This window comes from Ursus maritimus, unplaced genomic scaffold, assembly GCF_017311325.1.
Source record: "Ursus maritimus isolate PB19 unplaced genomic scaffold, ASM1731132v1 scaffold_14, whole genome shotgun sequence".
NCBI lineage: Eukaryota > Metazoa > Chordata > Mammalia > Carnivora > Ursidae > Ursus > Ursus maritimus.
In genome coordinates this window covers 69331790-69344495 of record NW_024423786.1, presented here as the reverse complement: position 1 = coordinate 69344495, position 12706 = coordinate 69331790, and positions in this window count along the sequence as shown.

Below are 12706 nucleotides of genomic sequence, written 5' to 3'. Positions count from 1 at the left end.
CCCCCCCCCCCCCCCCCCCCCCCCCGCTCTTCCCCTCTCCAGCTCCTCAGGCTCTCAGGAGCCCTGCAAACGGCCCTGCTTCCTGCCCAGCCGCGCCACCCGCTCTCCAAGGGAGGATATTTTTCCCCGGCTCAACAACAGCCGCCACTTGCAGCTAAGCAGAAGGGAAGTTGGGACTTGCATTTTGCCTTTCTAGCGCCTGTAATCAGCCCCACACAGCCCCCGCCACAGGCGCCCATCAGTACCGCTTCCGGAGACTACTTGAAATACACCTGCTCGCGCTAAAAGGAGAAGCAGTAATCCATCAAAACAACCCCGGGCGTGGGGCGGGAGGGGCTGGGACTCCACTTGCAGCTAAGCAGAAGGGTAGTTGTGACTTGCATTTTGCCTTTCTAGCGCCTGTAATCAGCCCCACACAGCCCCCGCCACAGGCGCCCATCAGTACCGCTTCCGGAGACTACTTGAAATACACCTGCTCGCGCTAAAAGGAGAAGCAGTAATCCATCAAAACAACCCCGGGCGTGGGGCGGGAGGGGCTGGGACTTAGTTTCTCCTCCCGTTGGACCCGGGCAGCATCGGGCATCCGGATCACGTGGCTCCGTGGCTTCTCCCCCCCGGGCCTCGGTTTCCCTCCCGGTCTGTCAAAGGTGGCGGGGCGGAGGGGGGGACGAGCTTCCAGCTCACGCCTCTGGGCCTCCTCCCTCGCCCCCACCCTCATCGCTCCCTTTCCAGAGACATTATAAATCAAACGGCTTAGAACGTAAGGCATCAAAAATTCTGAAACCTTCATCTATTATTAACGCTGACAGTAAATTCCCCCTCCGAGCGTTTTACATAGCAACTGTTACCAAGATCCCCCGGGGATGGGTGGGAGGGAGGGCCCTCGGCAGGGGAAACAGTTGGCTTCCTGCTGGAAGGGGGTCCGGGCTGCTCTTGGGGGGCCCTGCGGGAGGTGCCCGGCAAACCTCAGCTCCTGCCCAGGCGGAGAGGAGGGGCCCCCAAGGCCCTGCGAAGGTGTCAGGAGCCTCCCCTCCCTGCTGCCCTGGTGAGAGGAGCCCAGTGAGATGGAGGACGGGAAAAGGCTTCGTAAACTGTAAAGGGCCGTGCAGATGTTGTTTACCGACTCACCCACCTGTCAGCGAAATGCTCCTGAGTGCCTGTTTGTCTGCAGGCGGTATCTGGGCACCGGGGATTTAAAACAAAGACAAAAGGCCCAGTCCCCGTTGCGTCCGGTTTGGTAGGAGACAGACTTGTCAACCCCTAATTGCATTGAGTGCGATAATCAATGTGTGTTTCAAGAGCAGGAGCGGGAGGGGCGATTCACCAGATCTGGGGGAGGGTAAGGGATCAGGACGGGCTCTGCACAGGAGCCGGCATCTGGGCAGGGTTCTGAAGGACGACTACGGAGGGTCTGGAGAGAGGGACTCACCTGTGCAAAGGCCCGGGGGCATGAAGCAGACCCATTGGCAGGTGAAGTATAGGCTGACCTGTTTTGGTGGAAGAGAGGATGTGGGGGAGGGGCCAGAGGGTCCAAGACCTTGGATGCAGAGCTCAGAGTGGGGGTGGTTATTTCAGGACACTGGGGAGCTATGGAAGATTCTAGGCTGGGGAGGAACGAAGCCGGACTTGGGCCTGCAGAAGAGCCATAGATGTCGTCTCTCTGGTCCCAGTTTAGGGACGCTGGGGTGGGTGAGTCGCTACCATCTGCAGGTGCTCCTGTTAGCACCCTCGTCGTCGCCATCCCAGAGAGGTGAGACCACTTGTCAGGCATGAAGCAGAGGCCGCTGTGTGCCGGCTGTTATGATGCACCTACTGTATGCCCAGCCCCGTGAGGGGCCTGCGGTCTCTGCCGCGGGGACCTTGTCATCACAGATGGGGGGCAGATCAGTACAGGCTCCGAGAGGGAAGCAAAGCATGGGCAGAGTGGGAGGCCTCTGCTCTTGGGGCCGCCCAGGGCCCAGGTGAGGGTCTGGGGGATTGCCTGGAGAGGCAAAGCCCCCGGGACAGGGAGCCTGCAGACGGCTTCCTACAAGGAGTTCTCTCACTTGCTCTGTGCTGCTCCAGAAAGCAGGACACAAATGGGGACGCAGACTTCAGCCCAGCCAAGAGGAGGCGTTGACTGGCAGAGTTCCCCCCTAGTGACGAGTGATATACGTTCATTGTGGAAAATTCAGCAAATAGACGAGAGAGCTCAGGAAAATAAGGCTCCCCTGGGACCTTTACCACCTGCCGATGGCCGGGTCACATTTTGGGCCCAGTTGCTCCAGAACCAGGCAGCTAGAGATTTTTTTTTAAGACAGAAGTGGCATCATATCCTTGCTGCATCCCTGGGGTGACCTGCTTTTCTCACTTAATGCATTGAGAATAGTTCCCCATGTCCTCACGTACCCAGGGGTGAAGTTTGCCAAGAGCTGAGCCACCCGGAGGGGACCCAGCTGACCTAGAATGTCAGGTGCTTGTTTCGGGGGCAGAAGCCACGGCGGTCCTGCTGCTGCACCCAGCACGGAGGCTAGCACCCAGCCAGTGCTGAGTAAAGAATTCTAGAAAGAAGTGAGCACTCCATCCCCAAAGGTGAGTGAGCAGAAGTTGGGTAGAGCCCACAGGAATGCTGTGATTAAGATCTGGGGTTAAATTGAGTCTGGGGTGAGATCTGTGCTTACTAAGGGCTCCCGCTGATTAGCGTAGAGGGGATAGGGTATTCAGGGAGGGCTTCCTGGAGGCAGCGGCCCATGGAACACTGCAGAAGGGAAGGAAATGCATAACGGTCCATTCACTCATCTAACAGACGTTTGCTAAGGGCTCCTTCCTGGTCAGAACCCTGTGTGGGCAGGCCTGGAGATCTTGACAGGGTTCTGCTCCCACAGTACTGTCAGGCTTAGGGGAGAGAGAGAGACAAGTGCCCAGGGCATGTGGGTGTATGTTCAACACTGGGGTGATCGAAAGGTAGACAGTGAGGGCCCAGCGACCCTGAGGATAGCTTTAGGAACCAGAGACCCAGAGGAGGCTTGGCATCAAGGCCAAAGTCGCCCAGACTGTACCCAAAGGTTTGGCTCAGTCTAGTACCCCCTTGGCCTTTTGGGAGCTTCTGAATGCTGGGTGTTGATGGCAGCTCAGTTGGTACCCTGACCCCAGGTTTCCCTGCCTTGGAGAGGGGTCCCCTGCAGCCCAGTGCCCACTCCCAGAGCCCCCACCCAGAAGCCATGTAGCTTCTCAGAGCCAGAGTTGGAATCCAGCTGTGTGGCCAGGGGCAGATGCCTTAACCTCTCTGAGCCTTGGTTTCCTCAGCTGTCAAATGGTGGCACCATCCGCCCTGCCTGGCCCCAGCCACCCAGGGCCACACTGAGAAAGGCTCCAGGGAGAAGCCCTCACCTCCCAGAATTTGGGGATTGACTTATGGGAGGAGTGGTTTGGCCACAAGGTATGGCTGTAGGCAGATGGTAAGAGGAGCCCCGGAAGGAGCCCTGACAGATGGCCCCGTCCCCAGAGCCCCTGGAGCGTCCTAGAACTGCGTGCTTGGATGGCAGTGGCCCACGGCAGTGAAACAGCATGTGTTTTGGAGTCCTGGGTTCAAGTCCTAGCTCCCCCACTTCCTGGCTGTGTAACCTCATCCTCTCTGTGCCCAGCGTCCTTATCTCTACATTGGGGTAGAGATACAACACCCATGCTGTCTTGAGGGTTGAAAGAGGGGATCCATACGTGAATGGCGTCGGCACGGTGCCTGGTACCTAGCAAGCAAGTGAAAGCTGTGGTTGTTTCTATGGTTGCCCCAGGCCATGGGGGTAGCAGACCTCTCACCGGTCTCTCCGGGCCCTGGCATGTGTCCAGCTACCAGCACGCATCCTTGGCTTTCTCTGAGCACCTACAGCATGCCAGGCACGGTGCAGGGCGGGGGGCAGTGAGGGGAACAGAAGTGGCAGCTCGCTCGGAGGCAGACAGCGGCAGATCCCGACGGGCGAGTGACCTGACGGGCGAGTGACCGATGCAACAGTGGACAGTGGCAAGGGGCGGGGAGGGAGGCCGGGAAGGTGTCTGTTGGAAAGTCACCGGGAGAGTTGAGAGTGGGTGATCTTGAGCTGAGGTTAGGGAGCCTGCTAGCCTCGTGCCAGGCAGACAAGGAGGGGGAGGCGCACCCCAGGATTGTTGCTGGTGTGTTCGAAGGCTGGGGGGGGCAGGAAGGGCTGCTAGGTGCGGGTAGCTCCTCGTGGTTGCGGGTTACTGGAGCATGAGTTTCGGGAGCTGGGAACGTGGGTGGAGGTCACCCCTGGATGCCTGGCCAAGGAGGTAGGGACATTGTCTCCGGGTAACAGGGGGCTGGGAGGGGTCTGAGCAGGGGGCAGGGCTGGGAGAAAGACGGTGGAGTATGAGGAGCAAGGGAGGGCAGGGGAGGGAGAGCGGGGCTCAGAAGATGGGCCCGCAGGTGCAGGGTGAAGGGAGGGAGGACTCCTGGTGCCCAAGGGCCTGTGGGCTGAACCAGGCACTCCTGAATGTAAGGATGTCCCAGAACCTGGGAGTAGCCACAGGCTTCACTCCCAGGCCCGGGCCCTGCACCTAGCTCAGGACTGGGAGCGCCAGCACCCACTGTCCCCTCAGCGTGTGCCTCCTGTGTGCCCTGGCAAGATAGACAGGACGCTGCCTCGTGGAGCTTACCATCCTTGGGGCACACAGACAAAAAAGTGAGTCAACAAATACATGAGGGAGGTGATTTCAGAGAGTGGTAAGATCTGTGGGGATGGGGGGGGCTCCTTTAGGTGAGCAGTCAGGGAGGGCTTCCAGGAAGAGGCGGCTTTTGAGCAAAGAAGATTTAGGGGCCCGGGCAGAGGGAAGGATGTGTGTGCAAAGGCCTGGAGGTCGGGGCCTGATGTGCATGGGGAGCCAGTGGGAGCCAGTGGCTGGAAAGCACGTGGGGCAAAGGATGGGAGCCGGAGCTGGAGAGGGGTGGCCTCACATAGAGCAGTGCAGGCTGAGCCAAGGGGTTCAGTCTGACCCAAGGGGAAGTTCTACACCCCTGGCAGCCAGGGAGCCCCCCTCCCCGCACCAAGCAGGAAAGCTAGCCCAGCATACTAGCTTTCCTGTGTGATTTTGAGGAAGTTGCCCACCTTCTCTGAGCTTCCAAGCTCTCCTGTGACCATGCAGAGGAAGACAGGTGCTCGCTCGGAGCCCTCCCGGCTGTGACTGGCTGGGCATGTGGGACTCGTGGGGAGAAGAAGGTAGACAATTCGGTGGAATCAAGAGCCCCAGGGACACGGGGGTCCAGGAGGCCTTTGCTTCCATGGCCAGTTGGCTCCCTGAAGCACCCCCAGGCTCCTGCCCCCAAGGCTCCCATTCAGCCGTCTCCTGTCACCGGGCTGGAGCAAGACACAGCCAAGGTTCCCCCAGGGCTACCCCATGATTGGCCACTCTGAAACCCTGCTGCTCTGGGAGGTTCCCTGGCAACATTTGTAGCTGGGAATCCAAGGCCAGTGCTGAGCTGGGATCACTTACCACGTGGCCTCAGATGGAGGCCTTTTGGAAAAGAAACGTTCTTTCCCTGGGGTTCCAATCTGTATCATCTAAAATAGGTTAATCGGCAGCACCGTTTCCCCCGAGGGTCCCCAGATCCTTCCTTGTACCCCCCAAGTTTCCCCAGCCAGCAGGAGGCCCTCGGGGGGAGGGGGTGGCAGCCTGTAGAAACGTGAGTAGGGAGGAGAGGTGTAAGACCGCGGGAGCTGCAGGAGTTGGCGCGGGAGCTTGGCCACTGCTGGGAGGGGGCCTCGAGATCCACCAGGCTCACAGCCTCCGGCTGCACCTGGCTTTGTGATCGCTCACGTGGGAGCTGCCTTTGAGGTCCCTCCTGAGGAGCTGGAGGTCACGCCTGTGAGTCCTTACTCCCCTCCTTGCTTGTTCTCGTGGGAAATAATGATTGCTCACTGACTCGACGCCTGCCTTCAAGGAGCCGCTTGAAGGCCGCTGGCATTTGCCGTTGTAATTCGCAAAGCCAGAGAGGTTGTCGGGGAACAGGCCACCAAGAGCCTTGAATGCCTGGTGTACTGGGCAGGATGGGCTAGTCGTGCCGAATAACGAACATCCCCGAAAGACCAGCAGCTTCAAACAGGGTTTCCTCCTCGTTGGTGCCGTGTCTGTGACCAGAGAACGGAGGGACCACTCGCTGCTGTCACCGAGGGATCCAAGCAGACGGCCCAGCAGCCTTCTGGAACCCTCGCGTGTCGGGCTTGTGCCTCCCTCCTCCCTAAAGCAGCGCTTGTCACTGTCACTCGAATTCCATTGACCAACACGGGGCCCCCCCACACACCCTGACTTCTTGGGGGGAGGGGACACACGCGGCACCCATGGCCCAGAAGACCGGGAAATATTGGGTGGCGTGCCGACGCTGACCACACAGGCCAGGACAGCTTCTGTACTTTACCCCCAGCCAAGTGAGGAGCCTCAGGAGGCACTGAGGAAAGGAGGCTGAGGTCTCCTGTTTTAATTTTGTAATTTTGATTGACTTGCCTACGGAGGACACAAATGAACAGCCCGTGAATGGCTACCAACTAAACGCCCTTGTATAGAACCGGCACTCAGAAAGGGCAGCATCAGCCCCCCAAGTCCCGGATGCCCCCACCAGGCATCGCCTGCCCAGGACCCGTCAGTCAGCTTGTGAATTTCACCCCGAGGCACTCTCCGCGGCCCGATTTCTTTTACTCGGCAAGCGGTTCTGCGCGTGCTGTGTATGGCGGCTGTCTTTTCCCATTGCTGTGTAGTATTCCGGTGTGTGACTCTGCCAGCGTGTGCCTTTCACGGCTGGTGAACATTTGGGTAGTTACAGCTTGAGGCTCTTAGGAGTCAACCTGCCACGAACATTCTAGAACACATAGTTTGGTGCCCCTGCATAGCATTCCCACTCACTGTGTCCCTGGAACTGGAATTGTCATGGTCTCACGGTATCTAAGGCGGCCCCCGTGGGCAATGGGGAAGACACCAAGAGCGCGAGCCAGGCTGGGAGACGGGCGAAGGGTGGGCCAGGCCCTCAGGCCCTTCAGCCTCAGAACCCAGAAACATCCCCAGTGCAGCCTCATTGTCCACAGGACGGGGCCAACTATATCGCAAAAAGATGAAAATCATGGAGGGGCACCTGGGTGGCTCAGTCGGTTAAGTGTCTGCCCTGGGCTCAGGTCTTGATCTCAGGGTCCAGGGATCGAGTCCCACATTGGGCTCCCTGCTCAGCGGGGAGTCTGCTTCTCCCTCTCGTTCTGCCCCCCACCCCCGCTCATGCCGTCTCTCTCTGCTCTCTCTCAAATAAATAAAATCTTTAAATTAAAAAAAAAAAAAGGAAAGAAAATCACGTATAGTCAGTACCCCGTAAAATCCCGTAAAAAAAAAAGCCCCCGCACACGAGGCCGCGTGCTCAGCCCCAGACGACAGCCTGCAGGCCTTCACTGTGTGAGTCAGGCAGTGACATAGCACATTCTAGTCCAGAGGCAAGAAGAATCGTATCATATTTGAATGCATGGCGCTCACATCTGCCAGGCGCGTGTGGGAGGAGCACCCCCGCCCCCAAGTCATCCAGTTGGGCGTCCTCGCCCCCCTGACGTGCAGGAAGCCTGAGGCCATCCAGTGAGTCCGCAGTGGGGACTCCCAGGGCCACCCGGCTGGTTGAGCCTCCCTCTGCTCCCTACAGCTGGCTGCGCAGGACCGGGGGTCGCGGGTCATTTGCACACAGGGTGGTGAGACTTCCCTGTTACTTCTTAGGGTGACAGTTCTTAATAGAGGAGCCAAGGGAGGGTGATTCTTTGCCCAAAACGAAGCCAGGGGAATAGTGGGGTTTTAGGCTTCAGCTGTTGGGAGACAGGCCTGTTTGGGGGCTTTAACCTGGAGCCCACCCAGTCCTCTCTGTCGGGCCGGCCCACCTTCACGACAGCCGAGCAGAGGAGGCCGTGGGCTCCAAGCCTGGGCCTCCATGCCGGGAAGACTGGGCTTCTTGGCCTGGTCTGCGATGCTGGACAGGTGACTTGCTAGGGGGGCGTGTCACATGTGAACTTACAGAGGTGCACGTGAAGCCACTGCGTGTGGCCAGCCCTCTTCCTGCCAAAACCCCTTTATTCGCCTGAGGCCAAAGTGAGGCTCTGCTGAGATCCTCAGGCCCGTCTGGTTGGCCAGACGGCCCCACCGCCAAGCCCTGAGGGGTTGATGGGTTTTCATTTTGGTTTTGTTTTAATAAAGATACGGCACGGTCGTTCTTTGGGCTGGCCCCCCCCTGGCCCGGGTCTGCGTGACCCAGGCACCAGGTGGTCCCCAAGACCCCCACTCCTGGGGAAGTGGGCCAGGCGCTAAAGGGGGGGGTGCCCGGGGAAGCGGCAGGGGGTAGGGGGGACACTGGCCAGTCATGAGAAGAAATGAATCTTTGTCACAGACACATGTGGGGCTCTTTATGTAAACTGTTTCAGTGCCTAACAGGAAGGAGAAAAATGAGGCTTTGATGCAAGCCGCCGCCTCTCGGCCTGGCGCGATGTCACTGAGGCGCGACTGTGGTCCGCTTTTATTAAGGACCTGTCAGCTCTTCTCAGGCCAGAGACCCAGGGGGCTCTCCAGGCAGGAGGTGGCTCGGAGCTGTCTGCGGAAGGCCCCGTGTCAGCAGAGGGTGTGCTGGGGGCCCCACCTCCGAAGGGCTCAGGGGACTGCTGATGGATTCTTCGAGCACGGCACAAGGCCCCGGGGGCTGGGAACCTAGAAGGACTGACACGGCCACCTGCTCTGACACCTGCTGTGGGCAGAGCGGATGCGAGGGAAGGGGTTCCAGGCAGGGGACTGCAAAGGTGTGGAGACAGGGAGCCAGCCGTGGTCCCTGAGGGGCCAGAGAACACTGGGGACATGGGGTTGAGGCCAGCTGTGGGGGAGGGAGCAGAAGTCTGGTCTTGTGGGTCTCGGGGTCATGGGGATCTGATTGGCTGTGATGCGAGGGGGTTCGAGGTTGAGGGAGGCCTCTGGGATAGGAGGACAGAGTGAGGTGGGGACCAGTGAGGGCTAGAGTTGTGGTCCAGGTACACACTGGGACACGTTTCAGAGCCAACCAGGGTGACCCCAAGACTCCCAGCTCCCGGAAGCCCACACCATCCTGGGCACCCAGACTTCCCTGGGGAACCAGGCAGGGACAACCTAGGAATAATCCCAGGCCTCCCGGTCCTGAGGAACCTTCTGAACCCTCCACAGAGAAGGGAAGAGACACCCAGACCAGCACGGGCCGAAACTAGTCTGTTGTGCTCTGGTTCTGGGGGACTGTGTCAATCCCTGCTTGCTATCTGTGGCAACTCTCTATTAAGCAGAACTTGGTTTCACAGACTCCTGTTCCCCGTTCATTCTAAAAAACGCAGAGCTGTTGGTCTTTTTTAAAAAAATCTTGTCTCGCTGAAGAAAATACAGAAAATACCAAAGAGCGAGGAGAAGAAAACAGAAGTCCCCTCCAGCGTCTCAGAGGAGGAGAGGCTGGTGTGAAGCATTTTTGTGCGTTTCCACCCAGTCCGTGGAACAAAATTAGGGTCATGTTGAACATCCGCTTTTGCGTCCTGCCGTTGTCATTATGCATCAGATCGTGAGCGTTTGCCTGAGGGCGGAAAAGGGTCTTTGGAAACAGGGCTGCAGTGGGCTGGGACTTGGGGGTGCTGCGCTGCTCCGTGACCTTGCAAGAGTCGGTGGCCCTCCCCGAGTCTGCTTCTGCATCTCTACAAGGAGGGGTTGAGGGCGGTGGATCCGGCTCCCTTCAGAGCCAGCATCAGGAGTGTAGACATTGTGCCTGCCACGGTGGCCTGTCTGCTGCAGGCTCGCGCCCCTGGGAGAGCCCGGTGACATCTGGGGCAGGGTGGGCACAGGGCTGGCCCTCCTGCCTGGCGTGTGGGGCAGGTGGGAGCCAGCCCGTGCAGTCCAGGCCGCCTGGGGTCACTCCTGCTTCCAGCACTTTCTCACTGTGTGGTCCTGGGCAAATTACACCGCCTCTCCAAAGCTCCATCTCCATCTCCAAGCGACGGATCGACGTAGCTGTGATAGCTTGTCGACTTACTATGTGCCGGGCACTTAGCACATAGTAAGTGCTCCGTCAGTGGGGGCTGTTGTTCATATTACGTGGATTCACGTTATCTGGGACCTCTCGGGTGTGACTGGTGGATTACATTGTAATCTTCCTGTAGCGTTCCGTAGAGGGCTTGGGGCCTAGGGGACGTGGCCAGGGGGTGGCAGCCGGTGCCGTGACCCTCTCCTAGAGCCAGGGCTGGCTTCGTGGGCCTGTGTCCTGTGCAGCCACACGGGGCCTGCGCTCAGAAATGCCCTGTGCCCTCTGTCGTCACTGTCTTGAGATTCATACTCTTGGAGCAGGGGCCCCACTCATCACGCAGCGCACCCGGTTCTTCACGGGATTCCTCACACTGGCCCGGGGGCTCGCCTGGCTTGGCACCCCGCGCGTCGTCTGTGCTCAGAGCTCTTGGCGAGGGAAAAGCAGGGCCAGGACGGCCCCCCGTTCAGAGGACAACGCTGCCCCGTGAGGTCTGGGGCTGTGCCCTGGGCGCACACGGAGGCGGGCACCAGGGAGGGCTCCGACTGTCACGCCGGGGGCTGCTAGTGTACCGGAGAAGCCTGCCAAGGGCAGGAAGTTGTCTGGGTGGAATGCCAGCCTGGGCAGGCAGGGCCGAGCAGGGGGCCTGCCGGGCTGCGGCCAGACACACTGGGGAGACGCAAGACAACTCAGGTTGGGATCGATTGAAACCGAGCCAGGCACTCGGGCCACCACGCTCGTGAACGGGAGAGGGCGACACACCCAGCGCCCCCGAAGGCGTTTCACGGTCTGTTTCCTTCCCTCTGTCCTCGGGGAGGTGGGCCTGAGGCCCCCCCCCTCGGCCCCCAGCCCCCATGCAGGCAGGAGGAGAGGAAAGGAGCGGGGGCCCAAGCCACGTGGTGTGGGGGAGGCCAGGGCAGCAGCCACAGGACAGGTGGGACTTGGGCTGCCTGTGTGCGCGGGGAAGGGGCATCCAGGACGACGTGGATGGGCCGGTGGGGCCAGGGGCCTCTGGCTGCTAAAGGCAGCTCAGCAGAAGGGAGAAGAGGAAGCAGAGGAAGGACAGAGAAGGCATACTTCCCGTGCCTTCACAAGGGACACAGGTCTCCCAGCGAAGGAGCCAGGGTGTCGGAGGGGGTGCCTGCGGTCTCCGTGCTGGGTCGCCCCCAGGGCGTGCTGGCCCCAAAGTGGGAGTGGCAGGGGGCGTACCCAGGAAGGAGAGGAAGTCAAGGAGAAGCTCTGCCTTGAGACATCCCATGTCAGCCTTTGTGGGGTGACGCTGACACGGGGAGCCAGGTGTCTGTTCTGAGGACACGAGGCACCCCACAAGATGTAGGGGTCCTAGAAGGGGATTGGGTGGGTCCAGAGGCAAGGGAAGAACTGCTTCTAGGGAGGAAATCAGGGAAGGCTTGCGGTGGCCTCTGCTGCCTTGCATATGGACCTGCAGGGCTGGGGAAGGGTAGCCCAGGAGGCGTGAACAGGCCTGGTGTCGAGACAGCCCCTGTTGGGGACAGCTGAGGTCTGATCCTAGGCTGCAAGGCAGCCAGAGCTGGCTCTCTGCAGGGCACTGGGGAAGGACAGGTCTGAGCACCACAGTGAGAATGGGAACTCAAGCAGGTGAAAGTACTGAGGAGCTATTGAAGGCTTTATCTCAAGGGAGTGCCCTGAGCAGAGCTTGTGAGAGGCCAGACGGGGCTGAGGCTGGGAACCTGGAAACCCAGCTTGGAGATGGGAGTGGAATTCCGGGCAGGAGGTGATGAGGCCAGATTCTAGGCTATTCTGTGACTATGAGGTTGGGAAGGAGGGGTCTGATGAGGAGACCTCGGGCAGGGGGCCCCCAAGGACTCTAAAGCCTCCTCAGAGACAAGCCACAGAAGGACATGGGGCAGAAAGCAAGCTCTCTGGAGCAGAGGGGGCCTCAGGGTGCCACGAATGCATTGGATCCAGGGGTCTGGAGCTGCAGGGGTGGTTGGGGCAGGGGGAAGGGGGGGAGCTTTGTTCTCAGGAGCTGGCCAGGGCTCTAGGAGAAGAGGTCAGCCAGGAAGAGAGGCCATGGGATGGGACTGAAGAACAGTGACATTGGGGAAGTGGGCGTGGCCCAGGGCCAGAGCGCTTTGCTAGGCCCTCCTGGACCCTGGTGTGGACAGGAGGGACAAGACTGTGATAGGAGGGACAGGGGAGTTGGTGTCAGGAGGGCCTGGGGACCAGAAGTCTGCATCCACAGGGCCGTCCTGAGCGAGTCTTCTGGCCAAGGTCCTTGTCCACCTGCTGGGGGAGGACAGCCTGTCTCCCAAAGGGCGGTGGGGCTGCCAGGCCTCAAGGACAAAGGCAGGCGGGGGCAGGGGAAGGAGCTTGTGGCTGGGAGCTTAATGGCCCCGAAAAAAAACCATAAAACTGGAGAATTATGGGAGACATAAACAGAGCTGTCAGGGATTAGCCCGGGGAAGAGACGCCAGCGGCTGAGCTGGGATCCTTGCGTGTGCATAAAAAAGACAGAAGTTATAAAAGGAGGGAGATTAAGAAGATGCTGCCTCCACGCTTGGGCTCCCTGGCCGATTCCTTTCTCACGCCCCGGCGGAGGCCCCAGCCACACATTGACCCCGGGGCCCCGGCCTGCATGGCCTGGCCAGGCCCGGGCAGGGCCCGCCCGGCGACACAGGGACCGCTGGGGGGGGGGGGGGGGGGGGT